This window comes from Monodelphis domestica, chromosome 1 (genome assembly GCF_027887165.1).
Source record: "Monodelphis domestica isolate mMonDom1 chromosome 1, mMonDom1.pri, whole genome shotgun sequence".
NCBI classification, from domain to species: domain Eukaryota; kingdom Metazoa; phylum Chordata; class Mammalia; order Didelphimorphia; family Didelphidae; genus Monodelphis; species Monodelphis domestica.
In genome coordinates, this window is record NC_077227.1 from 313,217,750 (window position 1) to 313,230,161 (window position 12,412).

Here is a 12,412-nt window from a genome sequence, read left to right on the forward strand (position 1 = left end):
ATGCTTAAGTATGGGTGGAGTAGAGTTCTCACGTTCCTGACTAAGGCCCTTCATTGTTTAAAATGGGGAATGGTCTTAACCAACTGTTCTGAAGTAGGGTCTGAGAATTTTTAAGATTCACAACATCCTAGTGCAAACATCAACAACGTGGAAATAGGTTCTTATCAAGGACACATATAATACCCAGTGGAATTGTGGCTATGGGAAGTGTGGGTGTAGGGGAGGGAGGGATAGAATATGATTCTTGTAACCAAGGAATAATGTTCTAAATTGACTAAATAAAAAAGGACAGAAATCAAAATCAGACAAGCAAAGGGCCTCTCCCATGGGATGCAGCCTCAAAGGTAGGCAGTGTTTGGAGATTCCCATGCTATAAGGGGGCAAAACTGCACTTATAAAAGTATAAGTTGATCACACCTCCCCCATACCATATACCATCAGAGCCAGAATCACAGCAAGGGTTGGGCAATTTCTCAATTCTCAGGGGCTGGCTGAAAACACCATAGACTTACCCCTGAGGGCAGTGCAAAACCTTGGCACCTAGACTTGAGATCTGAGACTAAAGAGTGTGGACCTTAGGCAGCAGAGTGCAAAGTATGAGTAGAAATAAGGCTGGATTAAGCCTAGGCAGCAGGGACTAGAAAGATAGCCTCAGGGCAAATTTCTTTAAAGCACACTACACAGAGAACATCATATTATCTGCCCTCACTCAGGCTTCTGAATGGGAAAGGAATATACCACCAAGGCAAAGCCCTGCAAGTCAGAAGCTAAGATAGCAAACAACATGCAGGAACCCCAATCTACTGATGTCAAAAAGAATAAGCAGCAGCAAAAATACCTCCTGACCCTGGATAATTTCTATGGAAAAAAAAGGAGAAAATATAGAAGCAATAGAGGAGAGTGATAAACAAGCAAATACATCCAAACTTTTCCCCCAAAATGGAAATTGGTCGCAAGCTGTTGAGGAACTCAAAAGGGAGTTCAAGAATGAAGTAAGAATGATAGAAAAAAATGGGAAGAACAGTGGAAAAAAGAAATGAGATTAATAAAAAATAACAGATTAAAACGCAAAATTGCCCATATGGAAAAAGAGGCACAGAACTCAAATGAAGTAATATTCAAATTGGAGACCAGAATTGACCTGCTAGAAGCCATGAAAAACAGGATAGACCAAACTGAAAAGGAAAATCAAAAGATCATAACTGAAAATCAGTCTTTAAAGACTAGAATTGGACAAGTAGAAGCTAATGATCTCATGAGACAGCAATAATCAAGCAAAATCAGAAGAAGGAAAAAATAGAAGGAAACATGAAATATCTCATTGAAAAGACAACTGACCTGGAATACAGATCCAGGAGAGACAATTTGAGAATTCTTGGTTTAACAGAAAGCCTGGAACAAAATAAAAACCTTGACATTATATTACAAGAAATTATACAAGAAAACTGCCCTGCTTTTCTTAAACAAGAAGGCAAAATAAATGTTGAAAGAATCCCTAGATCACCCCCTATATTAAATGCCCCAAATCAAGAGCTTCCAGGCCAAGGAGAAAATATTGCTAGCAGCCAGAATGAGACAATTCTGATATCAAGGATCCTGAATCAGAATTACACGGGATTTGGCAGCCTAAAGGACCTAAAGGACAAGAAGGCTTGGAATTTGATATCCAGGAAGGCAAGAGAATTGAGTCTACAACCAAGAATCACCTACCCATCAAAACTGACTATATACTTTCAGGGGAGAGTATGGACATTTAACAAAATAGAAGATTTCCAAGCATTCCTAAAGAAAAGACCAGAACTAAATGGAATATTTGATAACAAATATGAAATTCAAGAGAACCATAAAAAGGTAAACAGGAATAATAGGCAGTTTTCAAATGAAGAATCAAAACTATCAACAATCACATGAAAAAGTGTTCTAAATCTGTAGGAGTATAAGTTAGGGATAGACTGGCTTCAAAGATTCGTTAAAAGAAGGGAATTTTGATATAAGTCCTGGGAGAGGATTCTGGAAAGGAGAAAGGAACTGTAGGATTTTGAACTGAAAATAACTAAACTTACTTCTTGGATTTTCTCTGAGCTGGAAGAAGGTTGAATTTGCTCTGCCTGAATTTCCACGAAACCAAATGGTTTTGCCCTGATTTTCCCAAGAGAGTCAAAATTTCATGGAGAAATTTTGGACTTCTTGGTAGAGAATTTATTTGGAGGAAACTATTTTCCCTGTGTCCAAAGATCATCTCCCAATTGGCCATCTGCCAGAAATCCTCTTGGGCTAAGATAATCCAAAGATTTTCATCTGTTAATTTGTTTTTTTTAGTACAGCCAATCCTAGGCTTTCCATTTCTTTTGCTAATCACTAGCAGGAAGATCAAGATAGAGTCAGATAGCATGGGGAAGAGTTTTAGGTAGAGCAGGTAGCTGTAAGCAGAGCCCAGAGAAGAAACAGAAAGCTCTTCTTAAGCAGGAGACTTAGAAGTTGGGTGGAGTTGGTTGTAAAAGTGTTAGGGTCATACCTACCAGTTTCCTTTATTCCCCATACAAAATAAACTTTGTTTTTTAGAAGCCCATGGGGGTTGTGCTTTACTGGCCCTGGTGAATTCCTAGGTGGATTGTATCATCTCACAACTGTCTAGGACATGAAAAATCTCACTTGATTAGAGAAATACAAATCAAAACAACTCTGAGGCACAACCTCACACCTAGCAGATTGGTCAAAGTGGCAGTAAAGGAAAATGGTAAATGTTGGAGGGGATGTAGCAAAATTGGGATGCTAATGCATTGCTGGTGGAGTTGTGAATTGATCCAACCCTTCTGGAAGGGAATTTGGAACTATGCTCAAAAAGAATGCCTGCCCTTTGATCTAGCAATAAACCTGCTGGGTTTGTACCCCAAATAGATAATAAGGGGAAATGTTTGTGCAAAAATATTTATAGGCACTTTTTATAATGGCAAAAAATTAGAAAATGAGGGGGTGTCTCTCAATTGAGGAATGGCTGAATAACTTATGGTATCTGATGGTGATGGAATACTATTGTGTTTTAAGGAATGATGAATTGGAGGATTTTTATATAAACTGGAAAGACCTCTAGGAATTGATGCAGAGTGAAATGAGCAGAACCAGGAGAACATTGTACACAGAAACTGAAACACTGTGGCCCAATGAAATGTAACAGACTTTTCTAATAGTAATAATGCAAAGCTCCAGAACAATCCCAAAGGTGTAAAGATTAAAATTTAGGAACTACTGGGGCAGGTAGAAATTAGTTCTCTCTGCAAGGAGTATTATATTTTATGAAGTTTATTGAATATTAAAATATAAAGAAAACACAAGTAAGAAAAGCACGTGTCTAGGCAGACAGTCTATTCACAACCACTCACATCTTGCCTGCTAGGTGGAGAGCTGCGTGTACTCTGAAGTGGAACTTTAACCTTTAATAAACCTCTAAAAAATATAATATTCCTTGCAGAGAGAAACTAATTTCTACCTGCCTCAGTCTCCCCAGTCTCTCCTAAATTTTAATCTTTACAAACATCCCCTGCAAGTTCAATCACTCCCACCAGTGATGGCAAATATAATAGTAATGGTTTCCTGTGGATTGACATTCTCCATGGTGAATGATGTTTATTTGTGTGTTGTATTTATTTTGTTAAACATTTCCCAAATATATTTTAATCTGGTGCAGCTGCACTCTAGAGTTTTGCAGGTGTAGGGCCTCAACTCTCACACTACTTTTCTCTTTCCCCAAACTCCCTTGCTTGCAACCAGGTTATATTAATAAAGGAGAAGGAGGGGTTTTGTTGTTGGTTGTTAAGTTTGTTGGTTGGTCTTAATGTTTAGAGGGAGAAGATCCCAAGATATTTCCTGCTGGAACTTAATCCTGGTCCAAGGTGGGCTATATGGCAAGGTAGGTGGAAAACAAGATGAAAACAAGTTTCTATTATGTAATCTGTACTCCTAACCTTTAAAAGCATCCTTCCCAGTTAGATAAGAGCAGGGAGAACCCTAGGGTAGGTGATTTGCAGGTTCTGGATTTCTTGGGCATTTGTTAAGTTGAAGAGATAGCAACAGGGGAAAGGAAGATTTTTTTCTTTTCAAGAAAGTTTTTTGGAGCTTTTTCTTTCAGGTACTTAAGGTAGTAATTTTCTAATTTCTTCCTCCTCTTTTTCCCCCTGCTTTTTCTCTTTCAAAAGGTTTCCTTTCATGTCTTTGCAAGGAATGATGAGTCTTTCTTTTAGAGATGATGTAGGTGACTAGAAAGTGCCTTAGATCTGCTACTTATTATGATCACAGAGCTTGTATAGTCAGTCCCATATGTTTCTGAAATGCTCTTTTGAACTGAACTTGACTGAGAAGAGGATTTCTAAAAAGCTTTTCTAAGTTCGGTTGCATTTTTCTTGTCTAGCAGCTAGCTTGTTATTTCACCTCTCAAACCTTCTTTTATAAGTCTGTGCCTAGTTCTTGGGATAGTTGAAGAAAGTATTTTGTAAATCTGAAATTGCTCTACAAATCACTAGTATTTAATGCTATCTTAAGTATATAATGGGACAGTGGTTGGACTATAATAGTCTCTGAAACTATTTCAGACTCATTCTGTAATTTCATTTCAATGTCCCCAACAATTCTTGGAGATCAGAACTACCAGATGGTGGTATCTCCATTTCACAGTTAAGGAAGCTGAGCCTTTGGGGCAAAGTAGTTTAGCTATCTTCATACAGAAACTAAGCATCTGATCTGGAATGAATTAGATCCCAGGCATTGCTAACGCTGAACCCAAGGCCTCCTTTTAGGCAGATGGATGATTCTATTAATAGAGAAAATTCTGTGATATGTAGTATAAAGTGTTGGTTAGCTAAAGCTATCTCCAACAAAAAAAATAAAAATTGGAAATTATGTTTTTAAAACTCTTACCTTTTGTCTTAGAAATAACATTAAGTATCAGTTATAAGGCTAGGCTTTTGGAATTAAGTGACTTGCCCAGGATCATAAGGAATTATAGTTTTAAAACATTTAAAGGCGACAGTGAGTTGCCAAGTTTTTCACTCTGCATCTTATAACGAGTATGTCAGAAGGTCAGCTCTGGATATGTCATGCAGAGTGAAATAGGATCTCCTTGATGGGAAGGAAGAATGAGGCTTTCTAGGGCCACCACAATATGAAGCTTACATTCATTTTTTCTCCCAAATGGAGTATAATTTCCTTAAAGACAGTTTGTTAAAACTTTCATGTCCCCAGTATATATAACTGATGCTCAGTTGTTTTCTGACACTGGTTTCATCACAGTTTCAATGACAATTCTCTTAGTATTCAACTTAATTCCTCTCCCCATCCCTCTCCCAGTCATTTGATACTGAACTCAGAAGCCCAAGGTCTATAACCAGAGAAGCAAAAGTTTTGGCCCTCCTTGCCTTCAATTACCTGGTCAGAAACCTCTTAAAATTAATAAGCTTGAATGTTTCAATTCTGTCATATAAGGGAAGGGTGAAGGAGCAATAGAGCTATTTAATCTGGAAGAGTGTGTAACCAAACCATTAAATGGATGTAAATGCCACATGTGGAAACAGACTCTTTTTGCCACTGTTTTTTTAATTGTCAGTGAACCCATTTAGCATTTCCTGAACCATAATCACCCAAAACTTTGTGGCCAACTGTGCCTTTCTCACCAATTTTCAGCTACTTTTTTCCTTTTCAATTTTCTCAAGCTTAAAAAAATTTTTTAAAGCTTCATCAATTCAAACCTATCCCCAATATTGATCTGATTTCTATTTTTTTCTATTTTTTCACCAATTTTTTTTATCAGTGATACTAACATAAAAGGAATTATAAACAAGGAAAAACAAACTACATGTTATAATTTGAGAAGGTTTTAAAAATTGGGTATAATTAAGTTTTCAAATACCATAAGATTATAGAACATAAAACTTAGATCTCAGTAATTTTTTTCTGTGTTTATCCAGGAATTAGGAGGATTGTTGTTGTTTTTTTAATAGAATAGCATCTTCATCAGTTCCAATGTGTTACAAATGATGCAAACACAGAAATGATAAAAACCAAAGTGGCACACCAGAAATCAATTTCTGGGAAGGAAAACAGACATAAGAAATATGAACATTATAGACACTTTGTCTTAATAGATGTCACAATCCTAGAAGAGAGAAATCTTCCTCAACTGGAAGAGACCAATGAAAACCTTCAAGAAAAAGACAATGACATGCCAAGTAAGTAAAATTTATAGTACCTAGAAAGTCAACTGAAAATTTTTTAAGGAGTTGATCTAAAATTTAGTCACTTCTTGTGGAGAAGGTAGAGCTTTGAAACGCTATTTCACTTAAACCCTTTAAGTTTAACTATGAGTGATGTTAAAAAAAAAAAAAATTAACAGTCCTATAGGAATTCTATTCAATTCAAAAAATATTTATTAATGACTTACTGGATGTTAAAGATAAAGATTTTTAAAATTATGCAGATGCAGGACATGATATTTGATAAGGTATTTAAGAAATAGAAGAGTCAATGATTTACTCAAAGTTTTAAGTTTTGTTGATTGAGAGGTACTAGCAATATGAATGAATAATTTGGACTCATTTGAAGAGAGATTGGAAAGAAAAGTTGATAATGAATTCCATTTGGGAAATATTGCATTCAAGGTACTTGTGGAACATCCATCCATATGGAGATGGACAGGTAATTGAAGACTGGGGTACCTAATCTTAGAATTTGATAAAGATAGAGGGGTTAAAAATATAAATTTGAGTCATTAACATTAAAGTAACATTTGATGGCATAAGCCAGAATCAGTTCACCAAAGGAAAAGTGTCTGTGTATGATTATATGTAATATAGAAAAAGTATCTATATAAGTGTGTGTGTGTTATATGCACAAAATAAACAGAAACACACACAAAAAAAAAACCCCAAAAAGCCAAGGACTACACCTTGGAGAATATTATAATTAGGAACTTTACAGTTAAAAAATAAGTTAGGTTGATACACAAAGTTAAAAGCACAATCTATCTGTAAAACATGACTTTATCAATAAATATTATCTCAGCTTCACCAACAAAACTAAGGTCCTAAATGAGGGAGGCAGCTTTCTTTTACAGTTTTAGGTAGTACAGAAAATGGGAAAGCTATCATTCTAGGTAGGAGAAAATAAAATTGAATGGAAATTAGGGATGATGCTATAGCAACAACCCTCTCTCATCCTATGGCTGAAAAATGTCTATTGTTTGAGGCCATCTACATCTGCAAGGTCAGAGTACACTTCTTTAAATAAAAACTAAACATCCTTGATGATATAAAGATACTAGGCCAAACTCCCTGGTGTCCACCTAGTTCCTTTAAAAGTAACAGATTTCCTTAACAAAAGAATAGATAGTGATTGGAAAAGAAATGGGTTGCTAAACTCATTATAGGCCAGCTGAATTTCAAGACAAAGTCAATTAATTGTAAGTAGGATCAATTTGGGAAAGGCAGGCACAACATGACTATTTCAGGACCAAGAAGAAAAGAATGTAGAGAAGGTCAAAGATACAATGGAACCTGGAGGACAGTTTCAGGAAAGTTGAGGGAAGATAGAATGTCAAGAAGGAGGATATTCAACAATAGTGTCTTAGAAAAGATGAGGCTATTGAAGTACTGAAGGATGTAATTTCAATAAAATAAGGTAAATAAGTCAGATTGCAGTTTGTTAGATGGTATAATAGTAACTCATTTTTTAAAAATCATCAATAAAACGTTGATTTTTTTCTTACTTGAGAATACAGTGTGTGGGAAGCCATCTTACACCCACTGTCTGACAGAGTCACATTCTGGGGAAATGGAGACTGCAAAACAGCCTTCAGAAAAGATGAGGCACCCACTAAACACCCTTCTATGTGACTTCTCCTTCTAAATTCCCTTACTAATGGAATTGTTATGATTATTGTTCTCTTCCCAGTACAGTAGAAATATAATATAAGAGCAAATGGGTTAACACACATATGCCCCATTTCAATACCCCCAGATTATTACCCTAAAAAGATGACATTCACAGAATTAAAATCCATAGATCATCACCCATACAGACCCTTCATTGATTCATTATGTTTACCATAACCAGGCAAGTTTGCCAGATGCTTGACTCAAACACAAGAAAAATGCAACTTGGAAATTGAGGAAAATTCCAATTCTGGTCTGCTTTAAGTTACCCCATACCTAGCTATGAAATGCTTTGTTACCCATCTCCTAAGTAAATGTGATTGATTATGAAAGCTGATCAAAAGCAACAATGATTCTCCTAGCTGGTCGTCCAGTAGGTCAGGAGGAACTAACCTCCAGATCACCCTGTTTATGTCATTCATTTATTTCTGTTATAACGACAATGTTTCATTGACTATTTCCTTAGACCTTGTGTCTGTTGTTAGGTTCTATAGAAATGATTGTGTGCCAGAAATGTATATACTCACTGAACCTATTAAATAAATGCAAACCCTGTGCATAGCAGAAGTCTGTGTGATGCCTAAACAGAGGATTTAGTCTCTCACCACTTATTTGACTGACCACCACACCTAGACAGAGGACCCTGAATCTTGACAGACTGCAGGCTCGGCTCTCTAAGACAGTGGAATTTGGACAGAATGTAAAAAAGTTTGAAATAGCCTTTCTAAAATGGTACAGGGAGAGATGACTTAAAGTGCAAAGCTGTACAAACCAATCTTATATCAAGTTATGGTGTCTGATTTCAAAGGGGCTGGACAATCTTTTTAGTATCTCACATTTTTTAATTCCTTTTTTGCCTTAAGAGTCAACTTCTAGTAGTCAACACCAACTGCTGAGTCAGCGAAAGGAGATGCTTCAGCAGTATAAAAAGCAAAAGCAGCTTCAAAAAATGAAAGAGCGGCGAGAGAGAGCCAAACGAGGGATATTTAAAGTGGGGCTTTACAGACCTGACCCACCAAAATTTCTTAGTTCTCTTCCAGAACAGAAGATGGGGAAACCTGAAGCAAAGAAGGTAAACTGATACCTTAACTGAACAAAATAGGCTAATTGGCATTCTTGTAAAAACTTAAATAATAATAATGCCTAACATTTATTATAGCACCTTAAGGCTTGAAAAACACTTTGCAAATATCATCTCATTGGATCCTCACAGCAATCCTGGGAGCTAGGGACTGCTATTATGTCCATTTTATAGATGAGAAAATTGAAGCAAATGGAGTTTAAGTAACTTGCCCAGGGTAACACAGCTATTAAGTATCTAATGGCTGGCTTTCAACTCTGATTTTGCTAACTCTGGTTTCTGTGCTCTATCCAGTGACAACAAACTACCTCTTCTTAATGGTGATAAATAATATGTACATACTCACTTAATGAATTAAGGGGCTGATTGGAAGCTTCTGTCTTAATAGAATTCTATTTCTACCAGAAATATTATGTTGGAAACATAAAAAATGGTAAGAGGAACAGGAAGAGTCAGGATTTACACTTAAAGTCTAGAATGTAACTAGAGATAAAGAATTAGCTGACAAAGAATGTTAAATGTGCTGTAGGAGAGTTTTTGGATAAGATTGGAATCCATTTTAAATTTTAATGAAGTATTCAAGACTTTCAAAAAGCCTCAATACATTTCTTTGCCAAAAACTATTAGTATTTATTTCTCTGAATCGGCATGTAAGTTTGTGTCTGGGGAAATGTCAAAATAGCTGATTTGGGGGTAAGAAATACCTGACAGATTCATAGGCCTTTTACTGCTGAGTGAGAGTTAATGAATTCTCTTTGCATGTTCTTTTCTTCATCAAAAAAGGAATCTTAAATGAGACTATACAATTAAATATCTGTTTTCAGAAGATACCAAGCTCTGCTAGATGTTGAAATACCAATCTTCGGGGCATAAACCACAAGAAGACTTCACAAAGCTATGAAAAGGGCAGAAAAATATCAGATTAGCTTTTGTGTAATTAGAATTTGTTCCTTGGAACTCTCTTACCCAGCATCCCATTTATGTGCTCACACTGAATGTGAAAACTGTATGTGTAGGTAGGGAAGATATACTTTGATGTAACCCCACCTCTTGTTCTCTTCTTCCCAGAATGTGGCTGTGGAGGCTGGAGGGAGAGGAAAGTTTACTCATATGGTCATTCTTAAGCTTTGTACGTCTATTTTTTATTTCTTCTACTTGAAGTGATCACTAATAAATCTTATAAAATATAAAACTTGGAGTAATTGGGCATTAATTTAAATTTGATAGTATATAAAAGCTAACATTTTTAGAGACTAGTCCTTCTAAACTCATGAGCTATGTTCTTGAAGTCATTGTGGACTGTTTTGTGAAGACCTCAATCCTATTTCCTGAATCCCAAAAGACCAAAAGAGTGGGCATCATTAGGAAGGATTTTGAAAGCAAAGTAGGGGTAGCTCTATTCTATAATGAAATATCATGTGTAGAGAAGAATCAAAGATAAAATGGAATCTTTGTATACTCATGTAATTCATATCTTTGCGCCTAAAGAATGAACAGAACCAGAAGAGATCCAAAGTAGGGCAGTTAAAATAATTAATTTGATAGCCATCTCAAGAGAATAGACACTTCTCTTCCTTCTCCCCTTCATGTGTGGAAAGACGAAACTAAGTTAACATATATAATGTTTTATAAAAGTAATAGGAATGGATGGTATGACTCTGGGCATATAGATAAGTACAGAACTAGTAGCAATAAGTGGAAAATTTCCAATGGTAAATTTAGGGTTGATTTAGGGGGAGCAGAGCACATGCAGCCCTTGGTGGAGGGGGGCATGGTACAGGGTCTGTTGGGGAGGGGCACGGCATGCGGTCTGGGGAGTAGGGTGAGGGTGGGGCCTAGCACTCCATCTCTAAGAGGTTCACCATCACTCACCTAGACCTAGGGAAGTTGTTACTTGTCCAAAGACATATGAGTTGCAGAGCAGGGATCTGGATAAACTGGGTCCTCAGACACCAAAGCTAGTGCTCTTTCTACCAACCACACTGTTTTTAGAACAAACCATTCCTGATTTATTTATATGATTTGTGTGTGTTCTACTCTATTAGTAGAATAGATCTGGTCAATTTGTAAAATGTTGTTACATATGGTATATACCAGTAATGGAGAACCTTTTAGAGATGGAGTGCCAGGCCCTACCCCAGACTGACTGCCATGCCCCTTCCCACCATTCAGTGTTGGGTGAACCCTGCCCCGACCCTTACCCCACACAGGGGAGGGAGGAAACACTTCCATTAGGCTGCTAGGTGGAAGAAGTGGGGAATTACTTAGTGTAGAGAGGGGTAGGGGAGGGGCCCCCAAGCTCCCTGGCCCCCTCCAGCTCTGCCACCTGTGAGCTGCCCACCTCACCCTCCTGTGCACTTCCATTGGGCTGCTGGAGATGGGGGATATAAAAAAAATGTCATCAGGCTCAGTGAAGAGGAAGGGGGGAGTAGCTCTGCACAAGTCCCTCTGCCTTTCTAGTAATATTCTAGGGGGGAGAGCGACTGCCAACTGCATAGAGAGGGCTCTGCTTGCCATCTTCAAAACCCATTCCATAGGTTCACCATCACTGGACTAGACAATCTAGGTTAAGTAACTTGCCCAGTGTCATATAGCTAGAAAGTCTCTTAAGGTCACATTTGATCCCAGGTCCTCCCAACTACAAGCCTAGCACTTTATTCATCTACTGTGCCTCACTGCCTCTTCATTAGTTCTTACTGCTTTTTCTCTTTCTTTAACCTGTAACCTGAGGGCTCAATTTCTTGTCTAGGGCCTCTTGAGGGCTCCCAGAGTTGGGAAGAAAAGGTGATGTATTAGAAGGGGGTAGATGATCTAGAATCATGATGCCTCCTGCAGATGTTCCTCTTGACCTCTCCCTGGTTTACTCTCAAGTGTCCTGAGATCAAGATCATGAGAGCTCTGATTTTTAAAAATGTCCTCCTATGTCTCTCTTCCTCAGAATCCCCCTGTTTATCCTCAAAGCCTCTCCTACTGCTCCTGTTCTCCTGTTGTTGCTGGTCCATAGAGATTTCTGCTCCACTGTTGGCTCAGGTTTCTTGTACCCAGGAAGTACCAGTGAGACCGTGAGGGCAAGTTCTGGTTCCAACCATCTGCCAACTGGATACAACTAGCATGGGGCATTGTACCCCCAATTTATAGAAGTATTTTAGGCCAAACTGTAAGCAGGAAAATTCCTTTGCTCCTTTATATCTTTGTTAAGACTAACCCTAAACATCTGATAAGACCCTGAGAGAGGATTTGTCCTTTAGGTTTTGAGATGGACATAGTTCAGGTTATGCCTTGATACCATCAGGTTGTATCTAGGACCTCCATCTGTCCTCAAAACTATGAGGGCCACCTCTATGCCTTCAGGCAAACCTACCCCCACTCTGTGCTTCAGTGCTTACCACTCTAGAGTCCATCTTCACTGTTG

At 37.6% G+C, this 12,412-nt stretch overlaps 1 long non-coding RNA gene across 2 annotated transcripts; it reads left to right on the forward strand.

Annotated features, from left to right (window-relative positions):
* Positions 1–3,765: 3,765 nt before the first annotated feature.
* LOC130459044 (uncharacterized) lies at positions 3,766–10,171 on the forward strand. 2 transcript variants are annotated; one of them, XR_008918321.1, is made up of 4 exons: positions 3,766–3,907; positions 6,135–6,218; positions 8,783–8,991; positions 9,784–10,171. It is a non-coding gene; the product is annotated as an uncharacterized LOC130459044 (long non-coding RNA). The 2 variants fall into 2 exon arrangements; XR_008918322.1 differs by having other exon boundaries at positions 3,767–3,907; positions 9,825–10,171.
* The last annotated feature ends 2,241 nt before the right edge of the window (positions 10,172–12,412 follow it).